The sequence below is a fragment of the Crassostrea angulata genome, chromosome 9, assembly GCF_025612915.1.
Source record: "Crassostrea angulata isolate pt1a10 chromosome 9, ASM2561291v2, whole genome shotgun sequence".
Classification (NCBI taxonomy): domain Eukaryota; kingdom Metazoa; phylum Mollusca; class Bivalvia; order Ostreida; family Ostreidae; genus Magallana; species Magallana angulata.
The window spans coordinates 33,041,376-33,057,423 of record NC_069119.1 but is presented as its reverse complement, the minus strand read 5'-3'; the positions used below and the strand labels follow the sequence as shown (position 1 = coordinate 33,057,423).

The window sequence follows — 16,048 nt, the reverse complement described above, 5'->3', positions numbered from 1 at the left end:
AACTCAGCACTTTTACATATTCTGCAGGTCTTTGCCATAACAGCATAGCCTACCACCTGTGTAAGATTTCTTTGGAAACATAACTGAAAACTTTTACCGATACTGTGATAAATGAAACTATCATATAAAATGTATGCATTTATAACATTATTATGCTATTATATTCTATGATTTACGTATTGAAACAAATATACAAATATTACGCAAATTTGAATTTTACAATATCAAACTTTACCCCGATTCGTGTGCCTCCTTCTCCAGTGCGTCACTGCATGTGGTTTTAACAAGGGACTCAAATACAGGGTCTCTCTCTCAAAAAAATAAAATGTGAGCCGGGCAACGGATGTTTAATGTAGAAAACAGCTTTGTAATAACAAGTCTTTCATGGGCTAAAGCTACAATAGACATTATATATTTAGGAAATCTTTGGAAACTTATTAGGGTCTTCCGTCTTCAGCGGAAGACCCTTCTATTATTGTAATGTTTCTTTTTCACTTTTTTTTTTCTTTACAATTTTTGTGCAGAAGATTTCTCGGAGATGCGTGGTCCGATTTTTGTCAAATTTTCAGCATTTATCTATTATCATCTAAAGCTTATATACATTTTTTTATTTTGTAAAAATCACTTCCGGTTCGGACTTATCCGCCATTTTGTAATTTTTAAAAAAGTTCTTGTCCACGTATCTCCTCAAAAACGAGCAATGATAGAAAGCTGAAATTATCAGGAATGAAAAAGGACATGAATGTCTAGCCTCACGAGGAAAATCATTGTCCGGAAATTCCGACTACGGAAGCTAACTGGGGTCAAAATATAGGACACGTTTTTTACGAGAACTCCTTGTCCACGCATCTCCTCAAAAACAAGCAAAGATAGAAAGCTGAAATTTTCGGGAATGATAGAGGACACAATAGGCTAGCCTCACGGGGAAAATGATTGTCCGGAAATTCCGAGTACAGAAGCTAACTGGGGTCAAAATATAGGACACGTTTTAGACGAAAACTCCTTGTCCACGCATTTCCTCAAGAACAAGCAATGATAGAAAGCTGAAATTGTTCGAAATGATAGATGACATGAACGTCTAGCCTCACGAGGAAAATCATTGTCTGGAAATTCCGAGTACGGAAGCTAGCCAGGGTCAATATATAGGACACGTTTTCGACGAAATTTTTTGTCCACGCATTTCCTCAAAAATGAGTAAAGATGGAAAGCTGAAATTTTACAGATTGGTAGAAGATATACAAATCTAGCCGCACAAGGTAAATTACGGTTCGGAAATTCCGAAAGCGGAAGCTAGCCGGGATCAAGATATATAACACATTTTCGAAGGGTTTTCATTGTCCACACATGTATTTTAAAGCGAAAAAAGATAGAAAGCTGAAATTTTCAGGAATGATAGAGGACATGATAGACTAGCATTACGAGAAAAATCATTGTCTGGAAATTCCGAGTAGGGACACTAAATTTTAAAATTCATAATAAATGTGTTATAATGACCTCAGACTAGTTTTAAAACATAATATCTAAGTTGCACACACAATTCTGCGTCTAATGAAATCTTTTTCAAATTGATGGGATGAAATTTGAATTTTTTGAAAATTTTAAATTTAATTAAATCGTGTTAAAACTTCCTGAGACTAATTTTAAAACGTGATATCTAAATTGCACTTACAATTCTGCGTCAAATGACATCTTTTTCGAATTGGACGGATGAAATTTAAATTTTTCAAAAAATTTAAAGTCATTTAAATTGTGTTAAAATGACATTAGACCAACTTTAGTACATGATATCTAAGTTTCACTTACAATTCTGCATCTGGTGACATCTTTCTCGAATTGATTGGATGAATTTTTAATTTTTCAAAAATTTTAAACTCATTTAAATCGCATTAAAATGACCTCAGACTAATTTTAAAACATGATACCTCAGTTGCGCTTACAATTCTGCATCTGATGACATCTTTCTCGAATTGATTGGATAAATTTTAAATTTTTCAAAATTTTTAAACTCATTTAAATTGCGTTAAAATGACATCAGACTGATTTTAAAACATGATACCTCAGTTGAGCTTACAATTCTGCATCTAATGACATCTTTCTCGAATTGATTGGATGAATTTTAAATTGTTGGAAAATTTTAAAATCGATTAAATCGTGTTAAAATGAGCTGAGACTAGTTTTAAATTATAATATTTAGGTTGTGCTTTAAATTCTGCGTCTAATGACATCTTTCTCGAATTGAATAGATGAATTTTAACTTTTTCAAAAATTTTAATTTCATTTAAATCGCGTTAAAATGATCTCAAACTAATTTTCAAACATAACATCTAAGTTGCGCTTACAATTCCGCGTCTAATGACATCTTTCTCGAATTGATTGGATGATTTTTAATTTTTTTGAAAATTTTAAATTTAAATTAATCGTGTTTAAATGACATCAGACTAATTTTAAAACATGATATCAAACTTTTGCTTACAATTTCGCGTCTAATGACATCTTTTTCGAAATGATTGGATGATTCTTAAATTTTTGGAACAATTTAAATTTTAGTAAATCGTGTTAAAATGACCTCAGGCTAATTTCAAAACATTATATGTAAGTTACACTTACAATTCTGCGTCTGATGACATCTTCCTCGAATTGATTCGATGAATTTTATATTTTTATCTCATTTAAATCGCGTTAAAATGACCTCAAACTAATTTTCAAACATGATATCTAAGTTGCGCTTACAATTCTGCGTCTGATGTCATCTTTCTTGAATTGATTGGATGAATTTTAAATTCTTCAAAAATTTTAATCTCATTTAAATCGCGTTAAAATGACCTCAGCCATTGTGTGCAATGGACATAAATTCACCGGTTTAATTCATTCGAAAAAGTTTCATAACAGCATACATTATTTTCTTCAAGTTTTTGCGTGACGGTTATATGTCAGCCTTATTAAGTTCTGCAAGCATTAACCTGGTTTTTGATCTCTGTACCATTACGTAACTGATCCATAGCTCGCGGCCGAGAAAATCGGTCACTTTGGTCGCGGCCGGACTATCTAGTGGTCAGCGGTTATCTCATACACAAGATTTGCGTCTCTCATATATGGGTTCACAAAGAAGTTCTATAACATATAAATGTTTATATTTTCAATCATAAGAATTGCCAGACAAAAAATTAATGGTGGGTAAGTAAATCTAAATAATTGTAAGAAAAAAAAAATGCACACAAAACACGAACACAAAAAATGATGAAATCTTTAAATGATGAAATTAATCTGCTTTAGCTTCATAATTAAAAACGGTAGATATTTCAGTAAATACATGTATGACATTGTGACATGTGTCATTGAAAAGGGGGCTCTTTGTATATTTTCAAAGTTCTTAAATAGTTATATATTGTTTAAATAAAATAAGTTATTAAACTGCAAATATTTTAAGCGAACATGGCCACGGAGCTCTGTGTACACATTTATATAATCCATATCCCGCATATGGCCGTGAAGATCCCGGCAAAATTGACATGCATGCGATCCGCGGAAGTCTAATAACACTCGCTTCATGTGCTTCTACTTTATCACATACATGTTCATTGATCCTTTGTACGTTCATCATTCAATCTAGATAATAACTACAGTATTTATTTTGTTTACATATATTGTTTCAAGAACACACTCTTTTATCTTACACAACAGATGTAATTTTAATTTATTTAGCATTGAATAAGTTATTGTCAGATACGCAAGGCCAATTGTGTATTCAAAATATTAAATACAATACAGAATTTAATAGAAATAAATCGGCTTACAAAAATAGTGTAGTTCTTAATCTTATCAGTTGTAAAATAGAATAAGAAAGAGGTGGTGGCGAACCAGAAAATGAACGCACTAATTTAGCATGGTGTTTAAAGTTAAATTAAATACTCTCAATTAAAGCATTGAAAGAAAATGCAGTTCCAGTAAAACAATACGTGTGGTAGGTGTTGCACGATAGCGCAATAAATAAATGAAAACCCTCGCTGTGTGAAATTGAAAAGTCCGGTGACTATTTATATAGGTATGTAACGTTCACGTGAACTTTTGAAAAACTTTTGTTAAGATTCAGGCTGTAAAACGCAACGGTCATACATTACGTAACAGGCAATGCAGAGTCCGCGTAGCTCATTCGTTAGAATAATGCACATTGAATTCCATAGATAAATATTAATACTGAAATAGTTTTTTTTTTTAATGTTACAACGTTTTACAGTATGCATGTTTTTCTTAAAGTTTTTACGCGTGGACGATAAGACATTTCTGTTAAGTTCTGCAAGCATTAACTGCGATTCTGAGCTCTGTGTATTTGCCATTACGTAAGCGATCCCTCGCTTGCGGCCGAGGAATCGATTCCCACGGTCGGTGCTGGACAGGGTTATCTGATACACAATATTCGTATAAACTTTGATAATAATAAATGTTTATATTCCAAATCTTAAGCATCGTCAGACAAAAGATTAATGGTGTATTAGTAACTCTAAATAGTTATAAAAGGAATAGTTATAACTATTTAACATCAACACAGAAATTGATTAAATTTTTAAATGATGAACATGTCACGGTTTGAAATTCAATCATTCGGACTATTTTTAATTATTGTGTAAATTATTTTTTCTGATTTTGTGTTTTTGATACAAAAACTTTTCCCATATTTCGACATTTGTTTTAAAAACGTTCTAAATTTCGCGCAGCCTTTATTTCACCTGAGGCAGTCAGAGATGGACAGTTAATCTTTTAAATGACTTCTGCGCTTATTGAAACTCTGTTATTAATCCTGTTATGAAATGTCATGATTTATACTCAATTGTTGTTTGATAAATGATTTCATTACATTTCTGCATAATATGTTATTTAAACCTTGATTGTGTTATTCATTAATTGCTCTATGTATAATTTCGAATTGTAAATTATGGTCAATTGGAATCAGACTTTCGGTGCTGATGCATACCAAACTCATGCAAAGACTATAAGAAATCTGAAAGCTAAAGTGCATGTTGGCTTGTTGGAAGTTTTTTGAGGCTGTGTCCAACAACAATGGAATAATTTCAGGCTTGGCCCAGTATAAGTCATGTACGGAAGAGAGTGCTCCGTAATATTTGGTTGGAGAATCCTAGTCAGATCCTGAACGACTACATCATTTTAAATAGCGAGTTTCCATAGATTCAGAATTTACAGATGATGAAGACGATTTAATGTAGATTCTTTTCAACCGCAGTGAAGACGGAGGAAGGTCAGCTTCACTTCATGTCAGCGTCCAGTGAGCGGAAGGTGCGGAAACGTGCATCCCAACGTTTTGATGAAAAATAAATCATGCGCGAATCTAGAGCGGGGTCAAGGGGGGGGGGGGGGGGGGGGTTCGACCCTTTTTCACTGTAGGACTTCCAGGACCGTGAGAAAATATAATTATGTAAGATGGTATGGGTCACGTGTAAATATTAATGTAGATTAAAGTATATTATAATCAGAAGGATTTCGCCATTATTATAAACGCTGAAATACATGTGTTAAACATAAGCGCTTCCAAGCTAATTTTATAAATGACGAACGATATCTATTTAAATATGTCTACCCTATATACTGTTAAATCAACTAGTAATAGCTTTTTAAAAAGCTTGCCTGACTGAATAAAGTTGTTCATTGAAAGCATGCATCAATTAGTTGATTAATTTTATCTTATAGGAAGTTAATTTCAATTTAACTGCTGATCGTAAATTCATAAACGGAAAGTGCAGATTTAAAAAGAAATTTCAGGGTTGTCTTCCATCATGTGCATTTACATGTATATCATTTGAAACTAAAATAATCCATTAAATGAAAATTATTTTACGAATGTACATGTATCAAATAATTTCATGTAAAGATAAAACAGTCAATTTTTAGTTGTATTTGTCATATTAAGATGCAAATTCGAAGGAGGGAAGAAGAAAGAATTATTCAAGCATGTAACATTGTTTTGAAAGTGTGTGGGGGCAGCTTCTTCTAAAATATTTTGACAAGCAACTTTAAAGAGGATGAATTCTCAAAACCATTAACTTCAATTCATTTTTATTAAAATTCACTATTTTCAGTTTCATTTATTACATGCTGCGGCAAAAGTGCAAGGGGGGCAAATCTATGATATTCCATTTCTGATATTTAAAATTAAGTGTCTGTTCCCTCCCCCCTCCCCATCCTGATGCTACGTGCCTGTGATGTGTTCACACGGAGCGTTTTTATCTTGAAACTCCAGTCTTTACTCTACGGCCATATTCGCTAGCCAAGGGTTTTTGGTTCACTCCCCTCCCATTTAAGGGGAGCGGAGTGAACCGAAAAGCCTTGGCTGATAGGTACGGTGTGCTCTGATCCCAATTTAGACTCGTACATTAATCGCCGCGAAAGAAACTTTGACTGACACATATAATGGCGCGAAGTCCCGTTTTACCATTCACGCAACGGCTGACGGTTTGAATGAACTCATCCATTGGAATAGGGAGGGTCTCAAATGATTTTTTGATATTTGTTTTGTATCAGCTACGTTTATTATACTTTGGATCTAATGTTTTAGAAGAAATCTATCGAGTTAACATAAACACTTGACTAGTACTTGTTTAAATGTACATTTAGTAAGACAGGCGAATTATGTACCCCTTTCAAGATGAATGAAATCGCCCAATGATCGAAAATCGGGTCACACCCCGCTATACAGCGATTTAGTTCCTCCAGTACATATTCCAGCTTTATGAATATATATTTTTTAAATCAAAACTGATGATTCTTTGGTAATGATGATAATCCACCTCCAATTATTACTTATATTGTACCGTGATATGTATAGAATATCACACTTTTGTTTTGATCTCGGCCCTGGTATCAGCCCGAGCGGTTGGTATCGGCCCAAGCCCGAAGGGCGCGGGCCGATACCATCCGAGGGCTGATACCAGGGACGAGATCAAAACAAAAGTGTGATGTTGTTTATATCATATAACTTTAATTCAAATTTAAATTCCAAATAAGGAATATAATTTATCATGAAGAAGCTATAGATTTTTTTCGGATTTACAAAACTTGTTCGTTTTTATTTCTTTTTATATGTGTTAAAACTGTAAAGAGTTGTCGTACTTTGTTGACAAACCATCGTCATTTAAAATACAGTAGAAGAGAGTCTATCGTCTGAAATGAAGGACTATCTTCTAGAATTCAAAATTAACGCGAGATAAACTTCCCTCCTACGCAGCTTCGTTATGAGTCAAATTCTTTCACTGGGATTTCGTAAGTTTCCCGTCAGATTCCATTCATAAAGATCTATACTGTTATATAGAAAGTTATTGGAGAACGTTCATAAGCGCGTCCATTACTTTAACCCCTTAATTTTTACAGTCTAATCTCTGATTTTCTAAGATTAAGTCTCGTTCCATCCTTCTCTATATCCTCCATAATTTAAACGTTGATTGATATTAAATAAATCGTGCTATTGTTCTAAATACACAACCGTTGTGTAGGTTACCTCCCCTTACTTAGATACACATCACTCTTTGGCGCTATTTTTGAATTATTATTTTTCAATTTTCGGTAATACATCAAAATATTCAGACGTGTAAGGTGATAATTTGTATTATATATTCGTTATTCTATCGTTTTTTCACAAACTAGTCTTAATTTAAAGCAGAGATATATGGAAATTATCAATTTCAAATTTGAGGGCAATACACCCCCTTGACGACGGGCTGAGACAGAGAAATATCAGCCCCGAGGGCGATACAGCCCTAGCTTCCGGTTGCTGTCTCACCTAGTCCAAAACACGTGTATCAGGGCTGATACACTACTAGGTATATGATATACATATGTAACAACTTGTTGCGATGACCCCCCCCCCCCTTTCCGCCGTACAAATATCGCTTATCTATTTTTTAATCAGGATTACGCACGTGCATGGTGAACAACCCTTTTTCTTAAAAATTCTTGCTCATTGTTGCTTATTACATCCCATATAGCATTTTCATCAATTATGTTTTAGCTTGGGAGTATAGAGGATACGACATATGACTGCCGTCATGAGAAAAGGGCCCCTATCTTTTGACGCTACAATGTTCCCTTTTACTGCCCGCGCATTGTACAACGCGAAGCGAGCCAAATATCATCCGGTGAATACTTGTTCAGACAATAATTATCAAATTACTGAACCACTTGATCACTAATTTCTCTATACATACAGACTCTCTCTCTCTCTTTCTCTCTCTCTCTCTCTCTCTCTCTCTCTCTCTCTCTCTCTCTCTCTCTCTCTCTCTCTCTCTCTCTCTCTCTCTCTCTCTCTCTCTTTTGTTACAATGGTTTCGTGTTTTTGACCAAATAAACTAAACCTCAAATGACTGTATTAAGCGTTAGACATTATTTCTTATCTTTCTTAAAATGCCTGGCACATAAAACGATAATATCCCTGTGAATTATACAAAGAGAAAATATATATGACGACATTAAAAAAATACACAACAAGCGTAAGCTGGTTATGTAAATTTCATCTCCTAGCATCATGTTCCATCATATTCCGCATAAATCATTAAAGAGACCTTTTAACTGTGTAAGGTCGCTGTAGGTTTCGACCAATGGATAAACAGGGCGTGTCAATTTCACATCTAACAATTTCAACCGCAATCGATTAACGGGTCGTGTACATATCAGCCTGGTTGTTTCTATAGAGCTATGAATTAACTATAAATTTCTGTAAGAAATAAAAGGAATAATACATAATAGATGTAAAATATATAACTAATAGACTAATTGTTAACGGAACAATTATAGAGACCTTTCCACCTTTCAAAATGGTTTAATTGTAATAATTAAAGAGTGAAAATAAAAAAAAATCAATTTCCAACTCAATATAAAAAGGAAACAAAAGTCGGCCAAGACAGATGTCGAACCTGCGACCATTAGCATTGCATTCCAGTCACTAACCACTCTTAAAAGGTGCGTGTTTCAAATTCTATAGGCTGTCAATTAAATGAATGTGATGCGATGCAAAACAATACACACCCGTATGGTTTAGATCCGCCGTGTTTACATTCCGTAAAATGTTTAAAAAAAGAATTGAGAAGCATTATGAATACATATACGCTTAGCGATTGGTTCAGATGCTTATCAATTTGTTAATAAAAATCAGTGCTGCTTGTAAACAATGTGCCGGATAGCATTGACTAAGATATAAACAGCCCAGGTCAAACTCTTGTCGCGACTAACTACATAGAAATCGGGGTCTGGGAAGGAAGAGTTACCTTACCTGGATCTTCAACAAATATCGTCACAGACTGCTGATAAAAATATAAACAAAAATTTTCAGTGAAATTTGAGCATGAATTTATTAGATAAAAATATCGAAGCGTTGAAATTTCGTTTCTCTGTATGATAGCGTGATGGATTACTTTCTTCAATATGGTTCCTTTCGTTTTATATTTGGAAAACACTTAGATTCAAGTGTGAGGAACAATCCCATGAATTTTCGCCTAGTTCTACAGAGTTTTACTGGAGCTACAATTTTTATTCGGAGGCGTAGTCTAAAACGCGGTCTGGGGTAAAAAGCAGACAAGGTTTCAAACTTTTGAAAAGTTTTGACAAACGGTTATAACACTTTGTTAGGTATTATTTTAAACAGAAATATACAATTTCCTGTCCAAATATCGAGGGTCATTTTCATATTAGAAATCAATTCTTGTACAAAAGAAAGGATAAATTGGGGGGGGGGGGGGTGCTAATTGTACATATAACTGAATTTGATATATATGTTGCATATACTTATAATACATCAGTTCTTAGAGGTCAAAGGTCAAGGTCAAACCTAAAAATAGGGAGAAAGGGGATCGAAAGAGCTAATTGTACATATAAATGAATCTGATATATATCTTGCAGATACTTATAACACATCAGTTCTAAGAGGTCAAGATCAAACGACCAAGGTCAAAGTCTAAGGGCACACATAAAAAAGGGGGAGGATTTATTTCGAATGTGTTTGTGAAATCAATGAAATTCAAAGGATAATTGCTGCTAGAAGCGAGAGTCCGAGAAGCTCAGTCGTTAAATCATGCAAAAGTACTCAAGCGACCCGGGATCAAGCCCCGAGTGCCCAATTTTATTTCCATATTTTTTGATGTCAATTAACAATTTCATCCTAAAACTTGTCTTATTTACTCAAAAAACGGACGGAAGACCCACTCGTTGCTCGCAACGAGATCGAATCTAGTTATCATTATTATTGTCGTTAGTTTTGTGGTGAATCTAATATCTTGTAAATAAAAAGTTGTGATGTATTCACATTTTAATTTATAATAATTCAATGTAAATTATCTTTGAGAAATATACACATGTGCTTCTCATATATCTTAGATACAAATATTTCTAAATACATGTGTATAAATTTTTAAATACATACCAACGCCAAGTTTAGTATTCACATCAAATGTGTCTCTGTTGGTACAATAGTCAACTCCTTGCAGCAGATACACTCTATGTACAATAGGCTCGCAAGGCCATACTGTTTTTCTTTTACACAATTTGCTAAATTTAGTGGTTTATGGCACACAACACATCCTCGCTCTCGATGATCAACCAGGACTGAAAACTCTACGATCCTTCGCCCATCAAAAATATTGTTATATGTAGATCGAGAAAATTCTTCATTATCATTTTTATAGTGATCCAATTCTAAACCAGAATTTAGATCATGTACGTATGTCTGAGTTTCATTATTGTTCACATCAATGCTGTTATTTATGTCACAGCTAGTGGAAAAACTAGTAAACCCTTTCTTGAATCTACCTTTCCTGTTTCTATTTTGTTGACGATTTCCCTCCATGATGGATTGTTTACTAGTAACATATTCTCCTTTTTTGACAAAAGATTTCCGAAAAATATAAATGCCAAACTTCATGGTACGAATAAACTATTTCCGAATATGAGAACGAATTATCTCGCTTTGCTGAGGATCGGAGATCGTTAAGCTTTATTTTGGAAATTTAATCTTGTTCCACGACTCCATGACTGCTATTACTTGATTTTTACGGAAAGATTATGCATAGAAGAGGGCAGGAGTCGGAAAAATCTGGAATTATTTACAACCTTTGAGCAAAGCAGTGTAATCTTTGAGTTCAAAAACCCTGAAGCCTTTGACTGTCAAATTTTATAATATTCAGTTTAATTTATTGTGCTTACATTAACAATTCCAGAAACTCTGGAAAACAGCAAAATTATTGCTCTAAGTATAAGTTTGTAAATTTGTCTCGAATTCCATGGGAATTGGTGCCAAGCGAAGCAACGAACCAAATACATAGGAGAGGACTTGGTTTTGAACATACTTAGTACATTTTTCAAAAGAGAAAGGAAACTTTGTGATTCTATCTTTATTTTTATAATTACTATGTGTTAATTATCATTAGATCAAAATCATCTCATTATGTTTTAAAGAAGGCAATTTAGTATGTTAATTGTGTTTGCTAAACAAGCCTTTCTGATGTAATATACCTGTATTTAAAAAAGTTTGACACACTGAAGTGAGTAGTATTCAAACTGAATTAAATTATTATCGAATGTTGAGATTTGATCATTTGAAGTTGACTGGTTTCTCGGAATAGAGGGTAAGAAAATACAACATTTGTTCAATATCTTTTTATTCTGGAAGGAAGTAATGCAAGGATGGGGCAAGCTGTTGCATCTCAAAATTATTTATAATATTATAGAATAGACAGTTCAGGTTTGTTATATATGTGATCAGATACATAGGTGGGGTTTATGTAAATTCATTGGTAAAGGCTTCCCACGAATACCACGAAAATTGAGCCACCACGAATTCTAATGATTCCACAGTATGTACTGATTATTGTCGTTCTAAGAAGCAAGTACACGGCTAATATATGTATCAAGATCCGGTTGTAATAATAGTTTCCCCCCTTTGATCAAGTATGTATACAAGGATGAATTGCATGTTTAATATTTCATAGGCAATTCTAATAATAAGTTTTATTTCAAGGAACTTATTTTCATGTCAATCGCTAGATATTGTCCGTACGGGCAGGCACTGGCGGGTTTTTCCTTTCACTCCAAGATGAGTCAATGATTTGTCAATTACCAATAACTGCCAATTATAATCAAACTGCTTATGAATGCAATGCCAGACAATGCCATTGAATAATGAAGTTTAGGCGGGGTGTGTATGTCCAACAATCGTTTGTTTGAGATGTGAAAATGTTTTAAGGATAAACTTGTATTGACAGACCGTAAATTTACGTTTACTTAAAATTTTGATTTAATGGCGCAAAACTGTTAACTAACAGAAGACGTGTAAGTAATAGGTGTTAGAGGTCTTTGAATTATTTTGGCTTTTTATTTGGAAAAAAAATTATCTCAGGACCAAGTGCGGAAATGATTTCATTTGAGAATAAATCAAAGAAAAAACTGCAAAGAAATATGTACTTTTGTGACAATTTCTTTAATTTCTTTTATGCTTCTAAAAAAACTAAATAAATATTCAGAAATACTTGTTTTATGACCTTAGAGAAAAGTAAAAATTATTATTGGCTTGTTTTTAGAAAAAATACACAGGGAATACAAGAAATCTCTTGGAGCTAAATTATTCCCATCCCCTTTCATTAAAAAAAAATCATACGATTTGGAATAAAGATTTATAAGGATTAACAATAAGAAGAAGTGAAATTTTTTTTGTTTAATCAATATGTGTTACTAGTATGGGATATTTTACGAATCAGTAATAAACGTTTACAATTGTTTAATAAATGTACAACTCATCCAAAAAATTATACATAGTTATATATGTAAAATTTAAAATCAAATAACTCATCTTTCGTAGAATACTAGGTCATAATAAGCAATTTGTATTTTGAAATGATCCAAATGAGCTGCCAACAATTATAACTAAACCATTTCTATTAAATTATTTTTCTAGCGGATTTTAAGGATGGGAAAGTCGAGACAAAAGTGACGTTGTCAAAGACGAGAGCGCAGCAGGATGGACCTTTGAAGAGAGAAAAATTCTGAAAGCACAGCAGCACAATTATAGCGAAATCCCCGACACGGCCACGTGAGTAACTGTGCACGGTGTTTGTTTTTATTGACGGCATCCCACTTTTTGTGCACGCATCAACATCTACAAAAATGAGTTTTATCGTCTCACAAATTGTATAAAAGTAAACATTAGAATCGCAATGGATCCTTTTACTTGTATAAATCGTTTTATATAAAATCTTAGTATATTTATTAAATTCATCACACGATTTGAATGTTCTACATATGCTAAAGAGCGTGTGCATTCTGGTATCTTTCTGATATCTAAACACTCGTGCATCACACGGACTTTGTGAGGGTTAAGTTCTCGCTGCACAACTCATGCCAACAATATCGTCATTAATGTTTTATACACTTGGATAAGTTAACACAATGTATTTTCATTTGTGATGACACAATTTATGTTTTCTGTAAGAATATTATTAATCTTTTTTGTGAAAACAAAATTTTAGATGTGTGAGCGTGCGGCTGCCACTAAAAGGAGAGTTGTTCGGCTACGACGTTGAAATCCTGGATGGTCATCAAATAGACCCCAAAAAAAAACTGTTATCACGGTAAAGGCATAATATAAATACATGTATATGCAACTCAGAGCTTGCTTGAATTCAAATTTTTTCGGTGTTTTAATGAAAAATATATAGCAATTTATTACCCTACCTAAATTAGTAATTTGCATTTCACTAACTCAATAAAAATTTAGTGAAAACTAGATATTGTCTTATTTTGATATATGAAGTATGTACCATAAATACTTTGTATTGCAAGTTGCCAGTGTGTACTAACTTTGATATTTTTGTGTCGCATTTTTCTAATTCAAAGATATTTTATATTTTGCTAGCCTAGGAATGACGACATCGCAATCAAAATTGTCAAAATTGGTGAATTTACCCTTCCTGCTTAGTTTGGAATGGCAAGTCCGGATACAGGAAACTCTAAAAGAACATTCATTCTGATAAGCTTCTAAATATCGTTCTTTAGTTTTTGTTGCTGCCTTGCAATAAATTTTTATTAGAAGAGCCACGATGATGTACCATGTCAATTAAACGTTTTAATACAAAATAAAAGAAATCATTTTTTGTCTGTTCTTTATCTTTTACATAGAATTTAAGGTAAATCGAATGAATAGTGCATATTCTTCATATAGTATTTTGAGATTGGTTTAAAAAAAAATTAAAAAAATGGAGTAGAAATGAAATAGGTATTATTAAGAATTATGGTAAAAGAGACAGTGTATGATTATTAGGTTTGTAGCAATTTGGGTTTAAACAACCCTTGAAGGCGACAATTGGAAAGACAGACCCTCTACTATAAGTGTCAAAATGAAACCTTTTCTCATGAGGAAGAAACTTTAATAGTTTATGCACAATGTTTTTACATCTGAAATTTTTATGGAAAGTTTTTTTCTGAACAGGTCCCGTTTTTATTTAGAACACACATCGGTAAAGACTTTATGATCAGAGAAATTACTTTTGAAAAGCTTGGTTGATATTTCTGTGTTACATTGATTAACAGTTAAAAACAAGAGAATGACAAAATAAATCAAAGTACAGAAGTACTGACGGGAGTTGATTTTATCGATTATTATTTATCTTAAAATCAACGATATATTATTTTGCTTGGCAAGTAGTTTATAATCTCTATTTGAATTACGCACTGTTTTTATAATATAGATTCTCGTACTTTTCCGACAAGAATTTCGAGAAAACCTCTTATGAATCATGTTGTGTAATATTTGAAAATAGAATTGATTTTATAAAACTATGTATTGGTATTCGAAATCTTTCAAAAAGTATATGGATCCAACCAATAATGAACTCTAGTCTCGTTCAATCTCCGAAAAGTAAGAGATACCATGTCACGTGATAGCTTGATGATGCGACCTCTAAATATGACTGCCTCTCTGCTCGTCGGAGATGTACGGAGACAGCCGATGGTTGAACGAGACTATATTGAACTCTGGCGCAGGAATACAAACGTCTGCAAAAAACTTCTAAATTGTTCGTACTATTTAAAATCTGACTATTTCTTAGGTATTTATAAATAAGTTTCCTTTAAAAAAATGCTTCAGCGAACATTACATCAAATTAACGATTATTTTCAAGAACTAACTCTTGTCAGCGGTGATGATTTGTGCTTAGGTCCAAACACTGTTTCAGTTTCGGTTTGCCAGAGTAACTGCATAGGAGAGTTGATTAAAATCAACTCGCAAAAAACCCAGTTAAATATCAGTACAAAATTTGATTTTGAATCCTTTGGAAATCAAAAATTAAACGTTTCCCTGTATCCTTATGTTTAACGTTTATTTTTGTTGGAATAAAATTAACGTCGATTAGTTAATATCGTTGCAGAAAATCTGACTGTTTATTAACTTACCTCAAAAATGTGTTTAAAAAATGTAATTGCATGTCGTAATCGAGGTAAATGTCAAAATTATATTCAATACATGGTTTAATTGATGTATATAACATAATTTATCTTTAAGGAATAAAATATTGTAAATGACGCCCTGAAGATTTGTCAATCTAAGGAGATTGCCAACAAGTAATCATAAAATTTTCATAAATTTTAAGACTTGTTTAAGCCGTAAGCTATTTCTTAAAGTCCTAATATCTTAGTTTTAAGATTTGGATAATTTTTTCTTAATCTTAATACAAAGATCTTGTGTTAAAGGAGATAAATATATTTTTAAAAAAGCCACTTCCATATAGCTCTCTTAATTTCGCCGAGTAAAAAAAGTAGAAGTTTGATTTGACATGTTTCGTAGTGTTTGTTATCAAAGTACTTTATTTACATCCTTGAACATTAAGTGTTTGCAGTACTTCATGAATATCCTTGAAAACTAAGTATGTTTTAGGCAATTAATAGAAGATGCTCTCTCCAACACAGACCGATATATTGACTTATTTTATGCAGACAAGCACGTACACACATGCACTTACCCAAAATTATGCAATCGAGGAAGAAGCAAAACACCAGGGCATTGCAA

At 33.0% G+C, this 16,048-nt stretch overlaps 1 pseudogene; it reads left to right on the top strand.

The window, feature by feature from the left end:
- Positions 1 to 16,048, top strand: part of LOC128162435 (multiple epidermal growth factor-like domains protein 10) — a 143,874-nt pseudogene that overhangs the window by 67,393 nt on the left and 60,433 nt on the right.